Below are 22,915 nucleotides of genomic sequence, written 5' to 3'. Positions count from 1 at the left end.
CTGTCTGTTGGAGCACTTGGGGACCCAGTCCTGAGAGAACATAGTTACGCAAACCCAGCGGTAGCCCAGCCAGTGCAAAGCAGTTGAATGAGTCACAGGCTTTGTGGCGTACAGAGGCTGCAGATGGAGATTCATGTTCACACCGAGAAATGCAGCTTCGTTCTCTACTCGCTGCCATCTGGAGACAAAGAAATCAAATACAACTGGCGTGTGTTAAAATCCCTCCACCCTTTTGTATGGTTTAATCTTGCAAATTGCATTTGTTTAGCAAAGGAAAAATGTATTAATTGTTCTGCAAGTGTGACTAATGGTGCTTAGTCCTATTCCGCTGTCAGGAAAAAGGCTGCAGTTGACTGCATTTAACTCCTGCTTGAAGCTGCCCTGTTTTACGCAAAGTTTTCAGACTTTTGCCAGCATCAAAGCTAGCATTGCCTATCCAAAGCACTCGGGTTAGCAGAAAGACCTGATGACACATACTGCAGCAGACTCAAGTTCAAGATCTCTAGAACTTGGAGGAACTCGAGAGGTCCAAACACAAAACAGCTCCCATCTAAATGGAAATATCTGTGTTTCTCATCCAGCCTGTTGAGGATGATTGCCAATTCCTTTAGCATCGTGCCCTTCGATGACTGGAGCCTTCATCGTTTCTAGATTGGGTGACAGTAATATGGCCTGTCTATGCAATCTGAAGCCTGTAGAGAGTGCCACATTTTGTTTCTTAAGCATGATAACTGCAGACACATGACATATTTGTGGCTTAGAGGTTTCAGAGCTGAAGGTCTGATCTGTACAAATTATGTTGGGATCCCCCTCATTGGTCAAACTATCCCCCTTTCAATGCAGGGAATTTAGAAGAGGCATTTTCTACACTGCTGGAAATGTACAAATAATAAATGCGTCTGCTGAGGGATAAGGAAATGTTGGGATGTCAAATCTATCTACAGCCCCATTTCACATTTATTTTTTTAATCCTCCTGCTTCCATCTCTGTCTATGTCTTATAATGTATTCACCACCACAGTTGCATGGTAAGAGGCCAAGAGCACATAAATGTGGCTAAGAAATGCCGCATAGAAATACAACGTTAACAACATTAATGATCTCTGGGTATGTCCAAAAAAACCCCACAGAATGAAGATGGAACAGTGCATGCATGTAACTCCTTCTCCTCCTTATATGACATGTAAAATAAAAATCCTATGTAAAAGGAATGATTTCACACAGTTTGAGAAGGTAGGATCAGTGTACTTAAGGAAAGGAAGCTATAGGGACATAGAATACCTTAACAGAGAGATCTGTTAGTGGGAAAGTCTCAGAGAAGTGGAAGACTTCTCTCTGCAGCCTTTGAAATTGAGATCATCAAAGCACTGAAGAATATTCACCAGGACACAAACGTCTGTGATAAGAACAGAGGTGCACGGGAAGAAAGAGCTCTTTTTCCCAATAGTATTCATACAGAAAGAAAGGCGGATAAACAGCAATTCCTTCTTTGTCTAGGAATTCCTCTACCAAGAAGTCAGACTGACTACTGTATTTGGAATGTGATCCCATCCTAAAACTACCCTCAGCTTCATTGTATTTCTGCTTTATTGCTGCTCCCTTGGCTTATAGAATTGAACTGAGAGCACAGAACGGCTAAATAAGAATTGACAGCCTAGGAAGCCGATTAGTCATATTTCAGCATCAGTCAAGTGCATTTTTAGGGAAGAATTTGCAAAGTGACAAGTTTCACATCTTTTTTGTCATAGTCCAGAAGTAATAAGCAAACAAAAAGAACAGCATGTCTTCTGTCTGCTCTGCAGCAACTTACACAGATTTTCTCAGTATCTCTTGAAGGAAAAGAAAGCTGCCACAGTGAAAGAAAAATAAAAACCTGAAGCAAATTTTGGGCTGATAAACAGTGCCATGAAATTTAGGATCTCTTTGCAACTACCCTCTCAGGACTGCATGAGATACGAGTAACTCTGTTTCCGGTGTTCTTTCAATGAAATGCCTATGCTCAGAAACTGAGGCAGGATTCTGGCCCTTCTGGGTACGCTACAGGCCTTCCTTTAGTTTCTCTTTAACTTGCCAGGCCTTGCCTTTGTACCGTATGGACTCAAACTATAAAGACAGTAGAACTCCGAATGATGCATCTCAAGGGTGCGGCTTCTTTGCCATGGACAACAGAAGCACATTGCCAACTTTACTGCATTTTCCAGTGATCTTATTTAGAAACAGCAAATTAGGGACTGATGTGAGTCAAATCAGATCATTGGATTTCTTCAGAACTGTGTTGCTCCTATCATTTTAAACCATGTTCCCTACACACTAAGGAATGTGTTAACTGAGTTCAGACCTACCTGTATTTTGTCAGCCACACAGTTAGCCTTGAGTCTAGTCCAGGCCTGACCAGAATCAACTGCTCTTTGTCTCACCTTCATGACCATTGCTCTGTAGATTCTGCCATTCACTCATTCTGTATTTTCTCTTACTGTAAAGGGATTAAATTAAGGGAGAAGTGATTAGAAACAGAAGGGAACTTGGCTTTAATGATCTGTACTTTGTTCACAAAATAACTCACAAACCATTCACTGATACCTTTTGATTTGCAGACCTTCCCTGCAGGCTCTGAGTCAAATCAGTGATCCAGAAGAGCTCGGAAAGGAGACATTTTTTCCCCCCTCAAAGCAGTGATATTGGAAAAAGATGTGGCCCTCTGCAGCTGTCATGGCCTTTGATATCCAGCTACATGTTGTTTCCATATTGCATAGTGAACTGTGAGACCAGATGATCTCCATAAATAATGCAGTCTTGTGATTTCCTCAATTACCATTTGAACAGAAACTTCCAAAGGGTCGATGCACCAGGAAGCACTCATGAGCACATGAGGACACCTAAACTTTTAGAGTACGTGTGAGCATGGATGAGAGATGTCCCCATGTGAGAGGCAATCTAGACATAAACATCCAATCCTGTATAGGGCTTTAACACTTGGAAATAAACCTAGGACAATTTGCATTATGGAAGAGTATAGTGCTTGGCATTGAGAGTTCTTGATGACTAGTGTTGTTAAGACAGTTCTTTTTTGTCATCCGAGGCTGTTTTACATATAAGATTTCATTCTCAGCATGATAAATTGTGGACATTGACTATGAAGATTCCTTTACCACCTCCTTCTAGAAAGTCCTTTAAACTCTCTACAGAAAATTCCCAGATGGAGCTCTTTTTCTAATGTGATGTCATTGCAGTTGTAACAGAAACTTGTCAGATATTTTTCTACTACATAAGAAAGCCCATAAGAAGTTCCTTTCCCAAGAGCACTCAATAAGAAGTCTTCCCCCACCAAGACATTGACCACAGGAGTGAGAAGCACATATGACTTACTAACATCTTAAAATTAAATAAAAGTAAATATAATAAATTTCCCTTTCCCCATCACAAATTAACACCTTTGTGCCTCCTCTACCAGCAGCTGTAAATTAATTTCCATCAGGCAGATTTATGTTGTCTCCAAAAGTTCCTCTTTCCAATGAAAGACTACATCATCTCCAAGCAGAGTCTTTACCAGGTTAACTGAAGGCATCCTTGAAAGACTGAGCCTTCTGAAAGGACCTAACAGGGTATAGTGAATGGTCATGTTTTTAGAGAAACAGCAAAGCAGGATGTCAAGGCAGACAGCACTGGCAGAGCTGAGCAGATGGGAAGGTGAGCTGAAACAGATCAGTTATTCACTCAGGCCCCAGCTGAAAGTTGATTATACGGGAAGTTATGTGTAAAGTATTTATAGTCCAGCCTCAAAACTCAAAATCTATTCCAAGTGGGATTGTTTACATAGTCAAATATATTCCCATTAATTACCTGTATTTTCATACTAAGATGCTTTGATTAGGTTTGTGGGGATGGTGTTGTTTGGGTTTTTCTAAATATCTGCTAATTACTCTTAAACAATACTATCCTGTGAAATGTTCTTACTGAAAGATTCAAATGGTCTAAAAGGAATGAGAATTCTCACCTAACTGGGAACAGATTTATGCCTGAATTCAGCCCCTAGTCTTGCCTCCCACAGGCAGTTCCCCACAGAAGAGGCTGTTGGGTTTCCTTCTTTCTCTTTCTGAACCCTAGATGCCACATGCACATGGGTGCTTGTTAGTAGTTATGCCTCTAATTTGAGGCATGGCATGAGAGCATATGGTACCATAAACCCCACCAAAAATAGCAACACAAGTATTGGCTGCAAAAATCACAAAGGGCCTGGAAAGCTCAGTGATGACAATTGTGAGAACCTGTACGACATCTTACTGAAGGGCAGGTAGGTCTTCTCAGAACAAGACACAAATTCATGTACACACTTCCTAACTTTTATGTGTACATGCATGTGCTCAAAATAGATACTACATTCAAAATTGCCTTTTGTAGTCTGGTATTACAGCTGCATTTAAAGCGGCCTGGGAACATGATAAAAGAGTGACATGTCAGATCCCTCTGTCATACCCTTTCTGCAGGGTTTTCACTTTGATACTTTTCAGTCATGTTTTGGCTGATATGCATATATATTCACACACATTGGCATATCTCTGTGTGCATACAAATATTTCTTTAAAAGGGATACATTTATTCTATATTTTGTTTCTCTCTAACACCGTGATCTCTGGAGTTTTGGGCCATACCTTCCCATGTTTGGTTCTTCTATACAGATAAACACATTGTAATAATTCCCCTAATTTCCCATATGCCTAGAGCCTAATTTATAATGACTTAAAATGAGGGGAGAATGTCTTTTTCATAGTGTGGGTTTTGTTGAACTTTCAGGACGAACTTTGCTGCCATGTGACCTGAGACACAGAAAATGTTGATACCAGTAAAATCTTAGCAGAGCATGCCAAGAAAATCAGCATTCAGTTTACCTAGGATATCCCAGAGGAAACATACAGTTAATACTGAAGTTTAAAATATCTTAGCCTTGGAATCTTAAAACTCCATCAGCACTTGGAAGACGGGAGAGAAAGAGTAACAAAAAAATCCCATAGCAACAAGGAGGTTAAATACACACATATGCAAAATGTAGCACAACTCAATGGATCACTTTTAGCGGCTACGGATTTTGTCTGACACGGGTTTTGCTCTTGATCTCCTCATATTTGTAGCATTGCAGAAAAAAAAATTAATAAAACCTTCCCCTTTCTGAGAGTACCTTATAATGAAAACAAGAATATTTTGAAAGGAAAGAATAGGAAATGTTGACTGGGGTGTCCTGCTGCTTTCTAAGTAGTCCAGCTCCCAAGATTTATGTCAAAAGCAACAGAAGGTTGGAAATGAAAGAATGCCCTTGAAGTTATGCTCTGTAACTCAGCCAAGTGAGATGGCTTTTTCATTTACCTTGTCGAAAACCGAACATGAAAAAAAGGTTGGAGATAAAAATCTTACACCATTACTGGAGATTTACAAATGATGTGACAAAATAAACATGTGTTCCATGCATGAGGAAAAGTGCTCCATTCAATGACATAACAGCTCCCCTGCTCAAGATAGGTGGTACTTAGTTTTAAATCTGCAGAGCATTGGCTTGAGTTGCTGAAGTTGTACTCTTTTGATCTGAAGCAATCCTCATACATGGGCTCTCAGTAAGGCTGGGGAACTGGCACAGTCCTGCCAGCCTACAGAGACAATGGAGTTCTTCTTTTGCTGACCCTGGTGCTCACAGATCTTATAGCAAAATTTACCTTCTCTGTGTTTGAATTCAACGTCGTCCCATACGTTCCACTGTCCCTGCCATGGTAGGTATTTCTGAATGTGAAAGCAGACGTTGGTAAGGTTGATGCTGTGGGATTAAATAGCCAATAAGAGACAGCAATAGAAGTTAAGTAAGTAAAAGGGAACAAGGCAGCTGTGTGAAGAGTGTGTTATTGCCTGAGACAAGTCTCATTTGTGTACAACTGTGACGATGTCTCCATTGCATATTTCAGATTTTGATACACGGCACATTTAAGTCAATGGTATGAAAGAGCTCCCATTGGCTTCAGTTCATTTTGGACTTGCAGCATTGGCTTTAGTTGATTTTGGATATGCGGTGCTTTTTCTTAACAACAGCAGGATTCAAAAGTCATTATGCTGAGGTGTTAATGATCTCTTTTATCCAATTGGTTCAGCAAAACCACTAAAACCTGGAAACAGCTTTCTTTTCTTGGGAACCCAGACCTCCAAGCCTTGATCAAGCACGCAAGGAAGCTGTTGTGGTTTAACCCCAGCTGGCAACTAAGCACCACATAGCCACTTGCTCATTCCCCCCTGGTGGGATGGGGGAGAGAATCGGAAGGGTAAATAGTGAGAAAACTCATGGGTTGAGATAAAGACAGTTTAATAAGTAAAGCAAAAGCCCTGCACGCAAGCAAAGTGAAACAAGGAATTCATTCACTATTTCCCATTGGCAGGCAGGTGTTCAGCCATCCCCAGGAAAGCAGGGCTCCACCACATGTAACGGTTACTTGGCAAGAGAAATGCCATTGCTCCAAATGTGCTTCCCTTCCTTCTTCTTCCCCCAGCTTTATATTGCTGAGCATGACGTCATGTGGTATGGAATAGCCCTTTGGCCAGTTGGGGTCAGCTGTGTCCCCTCCCAACTTCTTGTGCACCCCCAGCCTCCTCACTGGTGGGTGGTGTGAGAAGCAGAAAAGGCCTTGACTCTGTGCAAGCACTGCTCAGCAATAAGAAAAACATCTCTGTATTATCAACACTGTTTTCAGCACAAATCCAAAGCGTAGCCCCACACTAGCTACTATAAAGAAAATTAACTCTATCCCAGCCAAAACCAGCACAGAAGGCCACATTTCAGATGCAGTATGAGGCAGGTCACGCTAATACCTGAAATAAGAAGGTCATACTCTGAATGGATCAATAGTTAGTTTGAAATCAATTATTAAGCAAAAGCTGTGCCACATGCATAACATGGGTGCTTTCAGTAAGCTGAAGTGTGGAGTGCATAATTCAGCCTACCCATTCTCAAAGTCATGATTATTTTTGGTCTTTCTTAACATATCTGTTTCTCAGCCTACCCATATAGGATGATACCTAGATAGTAGTATCAGAAAGGGCTGCCATGATTGTACAGAATTTTGGCAGAGCACAGATGAGGGAATGTCACATGGTTTCTACCTTTAACTTCAGTTTGAGCTGTACCAGGTATGAGAGATCACTTTGGTCTCCAAGAATTAACTACCATACTGACTTACGCAATGCATATGTAATTCATTATAGAATATCATATAAGTATTAATGCAGGACAATATCTAGTGTATCTAATTTAGACACTTAGAACTTAGCATTTCAGCTATATTGAAACTTTGATCTTCTGTTTGTAGTGTAATTCAATCCTCCAGAGTAAACACTCAAGCATCTTCTGTCAGTGTAGGGTGGCAGATCCCTCTGGGTGCCTGCAGAAATCCTTCCACCAAGACTAAGTGTCTACCTCCCTCCTTGCGGGTTCTTTTACAGTAGGAGACCAATATGCTATAAAGACATATCTCCATTCAGGATAGAGTTTGTTAAGTCTTCTTTCCACAAAGATTCCCAAACAGGACTGGTTCTTGTTAAAAAACAAAGGAATGGTAGCAATCTTGTGGCCAGAACATTTGTCCCAGAGGATGGATACAGGTTCTAGGGTTACCTTCAGGAAATCTGGACTAACACCACAGGAAAGGTCTTTAACCAATATACATCATCATATTAAAATGACTTTGCTGTGCTTAAGACTAGTATTAATGGCTCAGGAATCTTCAAGGTTTTAGGTAGCTGTGGCTGACAGATCACAGCAGAGTTCTAGAATGGAGATAGGTATATGTCCATAGACAAAATACTTCTAAGTTGTGTTGTCATCTAATTCCAGAGTCTGAAAAACTTTCAGGCCAGTGAAGACAGTAATTAAGGGCTAGACACTAATGGATTTGCAAGTTCTGACAAGTAGGTGGATTACATAGTGGATTTTACTGTATACATTTTACATAGCCCAATCCCATTTTTAGAGGATTTGAGGCTGAATGGTTCCTAGCCTCACATCTTTCTTCCCAGCTAACTGTTCAGCATTTTGTGGTCTTCAGTGTCACAGAATCTAAATACCTGTTACTCTAAACAGATTCAAACAATGTAGCTGTTGTACATGTAATATGACTTCAGTGTCTGCCTCACAAAAACAGAGAAATGAGAACAGGCTAAACACTGCCTTGAAAACACACCCAACCACGTAAGATGCAGAGAATAGATATGAATTCCAGTTTACTTCCTCACTTCTCCTTCTGTAATGGGCCAAGCCAAAAACCTTCAATCCAAACAGCCCTGAACTGTGAGGAAGTTCAGATCCAAACTCTTACAAGCCATGCCATTTCTAATTATTTTTATTGCCTCATTAAATTTATTATGTTGAGCAATTTCTAGTGACCTCATTAACTTTCTGCAAAGAGTTTGTCACGTACAATCCTTAACAGATGTCTGATTTCAGGCATTGCGAAGTCAGTCATCTGGCCCTTTCCCCAGCATGCATAGAGCCTTAGCTCTCCAATACCATGTTCTACTCTCTCTCAAGAAGGATTTCATTTTGATGATGCTCTATTAGTGGGAAATTTGCTGTGGTCCTGCTTGGGCCAGTTTTCATGCCTTCATCCTCTAGCTATGTCCCACATGTTTCTTCTCATCTGCCTTGTTTCCTTCTGCATGGATCCAGATGGGTTGTATACCAGAATTGCACTCTCTCCTGTGGAGAATATCTTCTGGCTTCTTAAGTCAATGAGTGTTTGCAATGCCCCGTTGGGGTTAGGCTGTAAAAACCCTCTATTATGTGTGCAGCTGGGCTCAGAGAGCAGATTTCACTTTGTTCTTTCTTTATCCATGATTTAAATGGCTTGGATAGCATGATTATTAAATGCTGGGGTTCTGGACCACAGCCTTGAAGGACTGTCAAAAGGATTTTGAGTCACTCTGCAGCTGAGAGCAGGATGTGGGACTGACAGGATCAACAAGGAAGGAAGGAAGCTACCATATGAACCTGAGACTCAGCCAGGTCTCCTACAACTGGCTTGCAACGCCAGACATCTGGGGATGAACACAAGTCAAGAGTTGTTTTTGGAAGAACATATGGATTCTGCAGTCATACCCATTCCCAGATCAATAGATGCAGACATTGTCCCAGCAGGTTGCATCCCATGCATTGACATAAGAACAACTGTGTGCAGGCAGACCAAAGGTCCATCCCTCTGTTCAAAGTCAGCCTACACTGAATATGAAAGATAATGATCCAGGGAGGATATATAGGGATATTTCCACAGAATATCCTTCAGGCTTTGGCATGATTCAGGTGACTTCCTGTGTTAGAGTATTTAACATTTCTTGATAGATTTGGGCTTTTCCCCCAAAAAAACCTTTTTGAACTCTTGTATACGTTTACTTTGCACAATATCTCCTGTGTCAAGCATTTCCACAGCTTAACTACATGCTCTATGATGAACCAACTTTTTTTTAACTTTGTCTTCAGCTTTATAGTTTGTTTTATCTTTCCTGTTCTTGTGTTGGAAGAGAGTGAATAATTATTCTTTTTCATTTTCTGCAGGCCAGTCATGATTTTACAGACATCTATTCCTCCTCAGTCATCTCTTTTCGTGCTGTTCCTGCATCAGTTTGCCATCTTACTTCTGGTAGATTAAGAACTGTAACAGGCTGAGGATCAGGAAAATTTTTCTGTAGTTTCAGAGGGGGAGGACAAACAGGAGTTGGGGAGGAACCTGGACAGCCATGATTAGGTTACATATTTTGTTGTGAAGGTGGTACAGCTTTTTCCTGAAAGAATATCTAGTTTTGTAACTTAGATTTGCTAAGTTTCGGAAGCTGTAAGCATAAAAAGGGGAGGACAGGAATTTATGCAAACCTTCAATTTCCACATAAAACTTAAGCCCGTTTCTCCTCTTGCCTTTCATAAAAGTTGGTCTGTAATGTGGTGTTAACTTGAATTATTGCAGGGATTAGAAGGTGAGATGGGTCCAATTCCCAGTTCTTCTCACTTCTTGGTTTTATAGAGGTGCAGCTCTCCTGGATTTATATCTGATTTACACCAGGACAGATGGGAGGAAAGTCAGACCTATTGTTTTTACAGTCTGCTTTTGACAGTGCTGAGAATCTTCATGCTATAAAAGTGTCTGCGCTGTGCCGTCTTCCATCTGTATTGCATATATTGTATCTGTCATGCTGGTTAGGAAGAGCTGATATTTTTGGCAAGCTTTCCTTCTTGTACAACTCCACATATAGCATCACAGCATAACAAATAGCAATGGATGGGAAAAAAATATCCGACTCATGGGAAATTCACTTACTTGTTTTATGCCATGTCAGAGCGGAAGAGGGGAGTACCAATTTTTCCCCCAGTGGAATGAAAGGTGTTATCAGATTTCAATTAGTTCTCATCCAAATGTAAGGAGTATCCTGAGGCACTGGGACGCTTCGGTCACAAGAGGCTTAGATTCATTTCCTATAACTGTAGTTGTCTTCTAAAATGAGTAAAAGAGAGGGATGAGCCTGTCTAGAGTGCAAGTCATTTCATCCTGAACACCACATCTCAGATAAAACATATCACTGCATGTTTGGAGATACTTTGCTCTCTGTACTGACTAGATAAGGAACCCAGACATGCCATTTGACTAGCTGCTTGCCTTTTAGGCAAGTAAAATTAGCAAAAAACAACCCTTCAAATATTTTTGTGGAGATAATCTTCAGCTTAGGAGAAGACAATGTCACGACAGTCTTAGAACTGCAACTTTCATGAGGAACACCCTGACTGATTCAGAGTGCAACACTGATGGGAAATATTTTATCTTCATTTTCTTGGAAAAAAAAATCCTTTAAAAATCAACCATTTCCTAGGGAAGACTTTTGAATGAGATGATGCCCTGCCTTCTCATGGGAAATTTTTTCACTCAGAAATTAAAAAACAGCTTCAAGAAGTTAAAAAACCAGTAGAAAGTTGCTTGCTAATGAAGCATACAAGTGGCAGCTGATAGATTGAAAGCCATAATATTCTCAACTTCCATAGTCAAGATTTATGAGGACCTTTTCTTTCACACTGGCACTAGCTTTACCCATGCAATGTTTAGACATCCAATCTAAGCAATGTTTGAGCTCCTTCCATGCTCAATATAGGGACACAAGCACCTCTAGAGAGACCCTCATCTCATTGATTTTATACCTATGTTGAAATCTGAGAATTTGGATGGCTGTGAGTAAGGAAGATGCATCTCACAGTGTATTTGCACCATTTTACCTCCACTAAAATACTTGAGTCATTCCCACCGTCAGTGTATAAAGATGGTATGAATGGATAAGCTACGCAGCACAAGATGTGTTTCCTACCCCCAGAAGAGGCAGGGAACAGCTCTTTATCCTCAAAGATTTTCCCACAAATGAAGAGGTCCAGGGAGAGCCAGAATAAGAGAGACCTAGAAAGGTTCTTCATTAGATCCACTAACTGCAGCTGACAGAAATGTCCTCAAATATAATACATCAACATTACTCTGTTAGAAAACAGCTTCTGGCTCCAGACATGGTGTAGTCTTTAATTTCACTGGATCAAATTTGGGTAGATTTTCATATGACAACAAAAGGCTACACCTAAAGACATTTTCCAGCCAAATTTCAAGCCTTTGTTTCAAAAGAACAGATTCACTAAGGAGTATGGAGAAAGAAGAATGACTTCAAATAATGAATGTCTGGCAAGATCAACAGCAACTGGCTAGTAAGTATTGTGATGGGAAACACCCAGTGATTTTCATAGCAGCACTGATGCCAGCCTCCTGATGGTAGCAGTCTAGAGGCTGGACAATGCTTCTTGATGTCTGTAAAGTTTCACTGAGCCTATGAACGAACCTTTGCGTCTAAAGCATCCTACCATGGGATGAAGAGAGGTGGCAGGAGGGGGCGCTGCGAACTTGTCGACTCATTTGTAGCATGCCAAAGGGGAGAACAGCAGTAAAGTAGAAATCCGGGAAAATAAGCAGTAAGGCAGTCTGGCACTTGGCCCAAAAAACTGTGCCTGCTTTGTGGTGTCAGAGGTAGAAACAGATAAACACAGACCCTTAGATCACTGTTGATGCTTAAAAGGGGTTAGTGTGCCACACCACATGCCCTCATTTTTTAGCATACTAAGAAGGAACATGCGGGAGCTTGTGTCCTTGCAAGATGAGTTTTCCATAAACACTGATTGCTACCCTATGACTGGGATTAAGAGTTTTCACCCTCAGCGACCCATAAACACATGCCCTGGGACCTTTCTCGAGAGAATTTCAAATGACTTTACCGACTGACTAAGTAAAAACGCAAAGAGGCCTTATGTCTTCAAAGCCTGTGAATATATTTCTGCCCAAAGCAGAAAGTTCAGGCACCGTTTATCCTGTTCTGCCCAAGGCTCGCTCTTTTTGTTTTGCATTGAATTTCTTTCTGTTAGACATTGTTCATGAGCCAAAGTTTTCTTTGGAACAGCAAATGGGAAAGGACCACCTGGGTTAGGAATTCCTGTCCTCTGGAATTGCAGGCTGCTGTGCCAGTTTCATCATTTTTTTCTCAGAAAAGAAGAATATGGTGCTGGCTAGGAATGTGTAAAGATGTTCTTCCATTTGCTATTAGTTGCGGATGGACACAGAGGGTAACCTCTTTCCAAAACAAGATGTATTGTACTGTAATGGCCAAGGTCTCTTCCTATTCCTACCAGTATCAGGAGGTGGCAATAAATAAGCTAACAGTAAATGTACCTAATCATGGCAAGGCTAGGAAGTAAGTCCTACTAAACGCAACAGGATCAATCTGGTATTCAACCACAGTCCTCTGTAATCTGGAGGAAAGAAGGTGGGTATGAGGGAGGAGCAGGATTAGGTCTATGGCACTGTGTCATCCTAACGGCCACTCCTGGTGGGCATATGGAGAAGGAGCAAGATGCCCATGTGAGCTGCCATGGTCATGTCTGTGTCTTGTTAGAGCCAAGGAGTGAGGCCACAGCACAGGCATGTCAAACACATTGTCAGTAGGCGCTGAAGTGGCTGGGTTTATTTTAATCTGGAAACGTGGCCCTTGCTGCCTTTTATGATGTGCCAGTCTAAGCTGCCTCTGGCAGCTGTGAGAATATTGGTTTTGGCAGACAGCTGCAAGGAGCAGCAGACTGGAAGGAGTCAGCAGCAAATGTGATAAAAGGGGAAAGTTGCTGACGCCAGGAGGAAAAGCACAAGGTCCTGCTGATTACCAGAAACCCTTCAGGAGCTGTGAGGAAGAGGAGGTCTCCTCTGACACTGGGATGGATGGACGGACAGAAAATTACTAGCCCTCTCCCCCTGACTTTAGTTGAATTGCCCCACTGCACACGTAAGATGCCCCACTGGCTGGAGGGGAAGGATGCTCCAAAGGAGAAGGGCAGAACTGATGAGAGGTGCCAAGGAAAGATTACTCTCTTTACTTAGCATTTGACTGAATTGATCCTCTTTGATAAAAAGGCCTGGGTCCTGGCCACCAATAAGACATTTGGATCTGTGGCAGCTGAAGATGTCCAAACTAAATGCTAGACCCGTGTATGTAACCTAGTCAGCTATATTAACGGGTCCAGTATTTCCCAGCCCTAGATTTTTATTGCAAAAAAAGCCCCTGTTTCTGTCTTACAATTACAACTGTCCTCCTCTGTGGTTACAGGGATGGGCTTTTTTTTGCCAACTAGATAACAAGCTCTTTGGGACCATGATTTTTTTAATGTGTTTTGTGCTCACAAAGAGAGTGGGATCTGAAAAAGGTCCCAAGCCCTTGTGAATGTTAAATGGTGATGATAATAATATGAATGTCAGTGAAATTCCCACAGTTCCTTCTCTAACCAGCTGGCTGTAATGAGAAGGCTCATCAGAGATGATCTCTGAGAGACATCCCTGGAAGGAGGAACAGTTTAGATGCCAACTTGAGGATCCAGCCTGCTTTTTATCATTGCAGTTTCCAGTTACAACCAGAAATGAAAGGAGCTGATTTTTCAGTCAGCCTACAGCTCAGATCACCTCAGGACAGGAGGTTTTGATGCAGCAGGTGCACAAGGCTGCCAGCTGAAAAGGGATATTCCCAGGCAGTATGGTGATGCAATGAAAGAGAACACAACATCCATGAGGCAGGACAGGACTATTCAGAAAAAAATTCAAAGAGCTGGGTTGGTTTGTTTGTTTGGCTTTTTCCCAAGACCTGAGATGCTCTTTTTCAACAGGATTTATTTTTAGTATAAACACGGAAGACTTCTGTTTAGGAGACTCATACCCAGCAAAACAAAATGCTTAGCCGAAGGACTTCTTGCCCCATGACTGCCTGGTTTGTGCTTGAGAGCCCAATGCCTGCATGAATACAGCAGCGAAGGGTAGCAACTGCCCGTAAGCTCACTGTAGCCTGTCCTGGGTATACCAGTGCTCTGGCCTTTTTAGAACAACAGTAATGGGTGGAAAAGGTGAACTAGTCAATATTTTAGCCTTATTCAAAAATAAACAAAGGGCAGAATCTCCTCTGCTGCGAGCATGCCCTGCAGAGGCACAGCGGGGCAAGAAAATGCAAAGATTGTCACAGTGACCCTGCTGTGCATGATCATCTGCACAAGGACAGAGACTTAAATCAAGTTTCTTCTGGATGGACCCCAGTAACTTGGGTTTGACTAAACCAGGTCCACTGGGATACTTTGCCCATAACTCCATGTGTGCCCTTTTAATACACAAGGGCTCACTTTTGCTTTCTATTGCATTTCCTATTTCTGATCAGGGCCAGCAAGACAGCATGCTAGAGGAATTATCTGACATGCTGTTTTTCTAATTTCAATGCAAGGAAAAGTAGAAAAAATCAGGTATAGAAGCTTTTTGTTGGGATACTTCTAGCTCAACTTTGCAAACCAAAGACCTTTAGGAGAGAGCCAGATAAGTCTCTGAAGCATATATATCTTATCTGAAACACATTCTGAACCTATCTGAGATATGCCTGTGACTAGCTTTCAGAGAGGAATTTACAAGCCTGGAACAGTTTATAGCCAAGACAACTTTCCAAGAAATAAATATAGGAATAAATATTTACCTCCTTTCTCCAAATCTCCATACTAAGATTTATGCTGAAATAATTATCTTCCCTTTTAAGTTGTATTTATTCAGAGATCTATGTGGCGTGAAAAAGCAGCCCAGATTTATATAATAGACACCTTGTGTTGTTGTATACAGAGGAACACCATAAAAGTTAGTCACCCCTGGCGTGTTAGATCTGTCACTTCATGGTGATTCTGGGGAGTATATTTAGGAATATAATAGATGTGGTAAAGTTTGTTGCTTATGATACTAGACCAGAGTAGTTTGGAGTTTCGTATTGCTGAAATGCTTGCTAATGACCCAGATGGAAATAGCATTCATATCACAAGTTAAAGACCTGGTTGGTGGTTTTCATATAGTTAGGCACACTTGCTGGGCATCCTTTTTTCCCAACAAGTTCAGATTTTCAAACAGTTGATTTTAATAAAATAAAAATCACTATTTTGACCTGACAAGAAAACTATGCCCCCCAATATTTTTCAAAGACAACAAACTTCCTGAGAAGTTTCCTACATCCCAGTGACGTTTTGCTTATAGATCTCATTCTAACATTTTTTCATTAGAATTCTTCTTTGAAATAAAATTTAAAAAGGGGAAAAAAAAGCAGAGAAAAGAAAAGCAGAGAAGAGAAAAGCAGAGAAAAGCGAAGCAAAGCAAAGCAAAGCAAAAAGAAATAACCAGTCGAGGGAGGTGATTGTCCTGCTCTACTCTGCACTGGTGCGGCCTCATCTTGAGTACTGTGTGCAGTTCTGGGCCCCACAGTACAAAAAGGATACAAAGCTACTGGAAAGTGTCCAGAGGAAAGCCACAAAGATGGTGAAGGGTGTAGAGGGGAAGCTGTACAAGGAGTGGCTGAAGTCACTTGGTCTGTTCAGCCTGGAGAAGAGGAGACTGGGGGGGAGACCTCATTGCGGTCTACAGCTTCCTCACAAGGGAAGAAGGAGGGACAGGTGCTGATCTCTTCTCCCTGATGACCAATGATAGGACCCGAGGGAACGGCAGGAAGATATGCCAGGGGAGGTTTAGGTTGGACATTAGGAAAAGGTTCTTCACCCAGAGGGTGGTAGAGCACTGGAACAGGCTCCCCAGGGAGGCAGTCACGGTGCCAAGTCTGACAACATTCACACAGCATTTGGACAACACCCTCAGACATATGGTGTGATTTTTGGTGTTGTCCTATGCAGGGACAGGAGTTGGATTCGATGATCCTTGTGGGTCCTTTCCAACTCAGGACATTCTATGCTTCTATGAATCTATGAAAAAAATAAAAATAAAAATAAAAATAAAAATAAAATAAAAAAGAAAAGAAAAGAAAAGAAAAGAAAAGAAAAGAAAAGAAAAGAAAAGAAAAGAAAAGAAAAGAAAAGAAAAGAAAAGAAAAGAAAAGAAAAGAAAAGAAAAGAAAAGAAAAGAAAAGAAAAGAAAAGAAAAGAAAAGAAAAGAAAAGAAAAGAGAAAAAAGCCTTTCAAGGCAATGATCAGGTTGAGCTGACTATTGTTACTTAATCTCTCCATATTTCAACATAGAGCCCTGATGTCTATGGCTGAGTTGATGTTATGTAAGTAACTGCTAGCAATCTGGTTCATGGCATGCTGTTGTTATTTGTTAGGGGCATAACAGCAATGCCACACTACCTCAAGTTTGAATTGTGCCAGCTGATATACATGCATCTGGACAAAAATCATTCCACAAGGATAAAACCAAGAAGGTGGCAGAAAGAAGACAGTGTGATGGTGGCTACATAGAAGAGAATCCAGCGGAAAATGACAAAGATGATGAGAAGGACTGAAAATAGAACTTCTGTGGAAAAGATTGACAGAATTTGGATTGTTTAGTCTAGAAAAAAGACAACTGTGAGACAGTCATGATAACAGTCTTCAAATATGTTAAAGACTGCCGCAAAGAGGGAGGTAATGAACTCTTCTTGATATCCACTAGGGATAAGGCAAGAAGTAATGGGTTTAAATTGCAGTAGTCATTGTTTGGGTTAGACAGGAGGAAAAACTTTTATGGGGAAGGAAAAAAGCCACAGGATTAGATTGCCTGGGAAGGAAGGGTTTGGAGTCTCTGCCACTGTAGGTCTTTAAAAGCAGGATGGAGGAAGATATGGTTGTTAAGGTCTCTCAAGGTCTTTAGCTCTATAGCAGGCTTTATGATTTTCCTGGTAGAGAACTTAAGCAGAGAAAACTGAAGCAACTTGCTGACAGCACAATGGGTAACCTAGAGCAGGATTAGAAGTCAAATATCCTGAGTTTATGAGTTTACTGAGCAAAAAAAGGACAGTGTCAGGGAATAATATTAAAAATAAATAATTACCCAACTGCATGATTTCAAATAAAAAACAAATCAAAATTGATCCAAATGTTTACATTTTGAAAATTTAGGAAGTTTGCTCATATGTGCTCTTAATGACAACTGGCCAAATCCCCAAAATTTCCAGTCTGCAAATATTTCCAATATTTTGAAATGTCTTTATTGAGAATCAACTTCAAGATAATATGTTCCATTCAATGCTGAAACATAATGTTAAGCATGAAAAGATGCACACATTAATGTACTGTAATAACTGGTGTGTGCTATATGTTCAAATAGCAAATCAGAACATTATCACTGACACATAACATTTTAGCATTTAAAGAACAAAAGGAAAGAAATCAAAATGATTAGTTGTTATTCCCCTCATGCCAAAAATGTAGTTGTTAGTATCAGAATGCTATGCTGAGCCAAGCTGGATTCAAATTTGCCTATTTCTAACATGAAACTATGCACTGATCTTTTTTGAGCAGCTCTGTTCATGTATTTTCCATTATTCCCATTTTCTTTCTCTGCTAGAACAAAATCAGAAGGGCTAGAAAAAACACAGGGAAAAGCTGCTCTAACTGGAAGCCAGGTTACCTGATATAACCCCAAAGGACCTGATCCCTTCACATTTCCAATCAGTGAAATTATTGACTTGTCATCTGTTTGTTTTTGTATCAACATGTTTAACACAATGAAGTCATCTTACCCCTCTGAAAAGGCAAAGAGCTGTGCTGGTATCCACTAAACATTCACTTTTTAAAATGCATGCAAGAAACATGATGAGTAGAAATGTCTGCATGGGGATGGCTCGCTCATATTTATCTGGGTGGGTGTCATGCTGTCCATGTCTGTAGTATCTTGTCCTTCACAGACAATCACAGAAAAGCTAATGCACTATAGGAGTAGCATTTTATCTTAATGTCTTTTATCTGTCCATCTCTTCAACCAGATGAGAGAGTGGGCCATTAAAACTCTGATTTAAGAGAGATGCTTTGAGTCACGTAGCGAGGAGTGATAAATGATTGGGTTAGTAAAAAAGATCCAGAGGTTCCCAATGTGTGCGGGACCAAGCGCTCCAGTGCAGAGGGTAAGAGCAGGAGACCGTGAGGACCAAAACTAGAGATGTCCTGCCTGAATAGTGCCTGGAGAAATCCTTCGCTGACTTTGCTCATGCAGTAGCTATTTTGCAAAATAATTGCGTTGCTCAACCAGTACCTTCCCCAGCCATTAAATCCACTTCAAATTGGTTCCATTGTAAGACACATACCCCACATATGGCAAAAAATGTACAACATGCGCAAGTCCTATGTTGCTATTATCGCTTCAAGGGTCTGACTGGCATATTGTCAAACATTTTACAATCTACCAAGTTGCCAAAAACCTTCTAATTAAACAAACCGTTCCTTGCATAATGCCAAACAATTAAACAGGTTTATAGATTTTAATCTAACATTACATCTGGTTTAAAGGTCTGCTTTAAATATCAAAGTCTTCTGATCATCCAATGGCAGCTGACAGCTGATGATGGGGCATTTCACCCATCCATACTGCAGTGTCTGGAGAATTCATGCTTCTTCTATTTTTTTTTCCTCCTTCAGTGTATTCATGACAAGTTGTGCACAAAACCTTTTATCGCCAAGGCTAGGTTTGGGGAATCACCTCTGATACCCAAGACAGATTAAAGTTCCTTATTATTTCTGGAGAGCTTCCCTCCAGGGATTAAGTCTGGGAGCAGGATGTGTTGTCATTCACTTGAACAAGAGCAGGCACCCATGGCCATTTTAAGGACCAGGTCAGGAAGTCTGAATATAAACCCAGCAACTAGGCTAGGCTTGAAAAGGCTTTCAGTGTCCAAGGTGATCCATTTCAATGTCCAGGGTGATCCATCTGAATTCCCAGGCTCTACCACATCACTATTTGCAACATCTGGGCCAGACCCCATCAGAGGGAAAGAGAAGAGTCAGTGAGGCTCTCTGGAGAGCTGATGTGAGGAGGGAGAGTGCTTCAAAAGTGATCCTGAATGAAAGCTGAAGATTATGGCTTGCACCTGGACTATGAACAGAGGTGTTCAGCCAGAGCTCAGACCCATAGTGGTCAGCAAAATCTGAAGTCTATTGACACTAGGACCATTTATAGCAAATTTCACAATAGCCAGTGGGGGAACTGAAACAAGTTGCTTTTCACATCTATGGCAACCAAAGGGTCAGGTTCAGCAGCATATTTATTTGGTGAAACTTCTCTTTGCTGTGCTAAAGAGATCTAGCAATGTCTTTGCAGTATATTGTTACTTTCTATTGTTACTTGTCTGTCTTTTCACAGAGATAATCACTCAGGTAGAGATTTAAGTCAATGTGGAAGGCAAGCCAGCACACCAAACCATAAAGAAAACAATGGTACTTATAACAGCTGGGCATGTAACTGGAAGAGACAATGCCTCCACAGCCAGCCAGGCCCAGCTCTATTTATGCAGGTGTAAAAGGGCTCTTGCCATTGGAAATAGCGTGCACTCATTGTATTACACATTCTTTCCTCTGTCGGCATCCTGTTTAAACAGGCTGAGTGCAAAGGGGTGTCTGCTATTCATTTGCGGATGCCTTGTGATGATATGAAACATAATTGTATAATTTATGCCGAATAAACCAAGAAATGGCTGCTGTTCAAGGGAACTAGCAAGGCCCCAAAGTACTTGAAATATTGGAGCAGGCAGAAAAGATAACAAAGCCTGATCTTTTTGCTGCTCCTTTCGTTAGGGCTGCTCTTGTACAGGGGGAGAGGAAACTGTTAGCAAAAGAATGTGATTCAGATGTGCTTGGATATTGCTGGAAGTGAGAGAAGCACAATGGCTCTGCAAACCTATTGAGTAATTCCACCAAAGCCAACGTACTTGCCCTGGGAATGAATATTGGCCCTTGGACTCTTCTTTCTGTGCAGTGCAGCTCTTCAGATGTTTGTCAAAATGAATGTGCAATTGTTTGTTTGTTTAGAGCCAACAATGTCAGGCTGCACATTATGGCCCTGCTGTGTTTGGCTTGTTCATGACTTCTCTGCCTGAAATAATTTTGGTTTTATTTAGCTGGAGGAGGGAGGAGGACGTTGGGGACTTTGTTTTATCTTGTAATGCATGATTCAAGCATCGAATGTTAAACTTGGGGCTTAGCTCTGAGGCAGGTCAAAAGCGAATAACTTGGAATAAACTGCTGATGTGGAGCCTTGCTTTCTACATAATGGCAGGATGTTTTCATGCTATGAAGCTATGAACAAGTCCTCCAGAATTACTACAATCTTACCTTCCAAAGAGATTTTCTGGCTTAAAACTAAGACCTCCTGTTTTTGACTTCCTGAGCTAACGCTACATCGAGGTAATAAACTCCGAGGCTTTTCATGCCAGTATTCTGATTCAGTTTACAAGAAATTTTAAGCTGGAAGAAAATAGTCAGAAATGAATATGTGAAAAGCAAAGTGTTTTAAACTGCACTTGATATGATGCAGTTCCCTCACTCTGGCTCAGTTCTTGTGAGACAAAACTTACTTTTTCTTATTGTTTAGCAGCTTCCTTTAGAAAATCTGGCTCATTCAGTGTTTTCCTGTTAATCGATTTCAACATAATCAGTGTTCAATTTTCATAGCAACACAATGTTTGTTCAAGATGCAACTCTAAACTGAGCAGAACATTAGATGCTTAAGAAAGGTGCACCTAGCACCCGCATTAGTGAAGGGCAAAGACAGATGTGTGAAAATGCACCTGAACCCACCGTTTGCTCGGGTGGTTCACTAAGGTTCCAGTCTGGTCCCATCTTCTGCTTGAAATTGAGTTTGTTCAATATCTTCTGTGTGTGAAGGAGATTCTGAGAATATTCACTGGGTCAAAGTGAAACTTTATTTTGCTGTCCTGAAATTTTTGGGTTTTTTTCAGGTGAAGATATATGGCTGCTTTTTAAAGAGCTCCTTTAGTACTTTCTAGGAAATCTAAACCTCAGGCCCTTGTCCCAGTCAGTCTCCCTTTTCCTGAATGTGCAGCTCTGTAGCTGTGCACTATAGGATTTGTTCTGATTTACAAACAAAAAAATAACATTTTTTTTTTAGTATTTACATCCTGTAAGAGTTTAGTTGATTTTTTTTTCTCTCTTTGGCCCTAGTGGAGGCCAAAATCTGAATTTCAAAATAATGGCATTTACCACAGGGACACAGATGGCCTTTTCCAATCAGCTGTATTAATAAACCTCATCATAATGTGGTGTTACTTGGCAAAATAAAACCTCATGTCCTTGCTCTGAGAAATATATACATATTGAGGCATAATCAAAGCCTGACATTTTCAGAAGACTATAAAAGGGGTGTTTGGACTGTTTTGCAATCATGAGAAACACTGACACTAAAAATGCCCCAAGTTTTTATTATGGAAATATGGTCACCCTAAATAATAATGTTCTTTTGGCTGTTGTCTCAGAAGAACCTCAAAACAGTCATTGCTAAATCTCTCAACATCCCAGGGAGGTGGAAAAATGTCTTGCAAGGGTGAAATCTGTTGCATTAGCGGCACTCCCAGACATGCCCACAGTCACACAGTGTATTAAGGATGGAGTCAGATACCAGAGTGAACACTATGGACCTGTCTGTCCTGACTGGTGGTATTGTGATCTAAATGTTCTTTCTCTTTTTAAATTGGACAGTTCAGCTAAATCTAAGCTGAGTGACTGATCTTTGCAGGTTTGGTCAGAACCGAGAACAAGACAGATCAGAACCATGAATTCCTTAGATTGCCATAGTGTAATTTAGTTTGGAAGGGAACTTTGGAGCTTCTGGACCAAACCCCCTTTCAAAGGTTGCTCAGAGTCCCATTGAGTCAGGTGTCAAATAGCTCCAAGAATGGAAATTTCAAGGCCTCTTTGGCGCTTTTTCATTCCTTGACTACCCTCATCATTACTTTTTCCTGATTCTTATCATATCAAAATTTCCCTTCTTGCAACTTGTGCCAAGTGCCTCTTGTCCTGTCATTGTGCACCTCTGAAAAGAGTCTGTGTCTGTCTTCCCTATAGACCAACTAGTAAGTAGCTGAAGACAGGAATAAGATCCCCCATTAGCTTACCCTTCCTAAGACTGCACCGACCAATCTCCAGAGTTTTCTGGGAAAATATCACTGAACCATTGCCCTGCTTTTATTTCCTTTCTCAGGCACCTAATGTCAGGTCTGCTGGGGAATGACTGCCAGCCGATGTGGACTGTTGGTCTTTCTTACCCACTATTGCATTCATGTATCCCTAGGAAGGCCATACATACCTTGACTCAAATCCTCAAACCCTTTCTGTGAGCCACAAGGTTGTGATTGCAAGTAAGCAAGAAGATTTAATGTTTAGCAGTTGTTTTAGATTTTTAAAATTTCCTAATGTTTGAAAGCCAGTGCAGCGCAGATGCTTTCAGGATCAGGTTCCTTGCAGATTGAATTGCCCTGACATCCTGCAAAGTGATTTGCTTCTCAGTGCCTGTTTCAAATTCAATAAAATTTACAGTAGCTATATCTGACCACAAAGTGCT

The sequence above is a fragment of the Platalea leucorodia genome (genome assembly GCF_965183815.1).
Source record: "Platalea leucorodia genome assembly, chromosome: 5".
Lineage (NCBI taxonomy): Eukaryota > Metazoa > Chordata > Aves > Pelecaniformes > Threskiornithidae > Platalea > Platalea leucorodia.
This window is presented reverse-complemented; position numbering follows the sequence as displayed.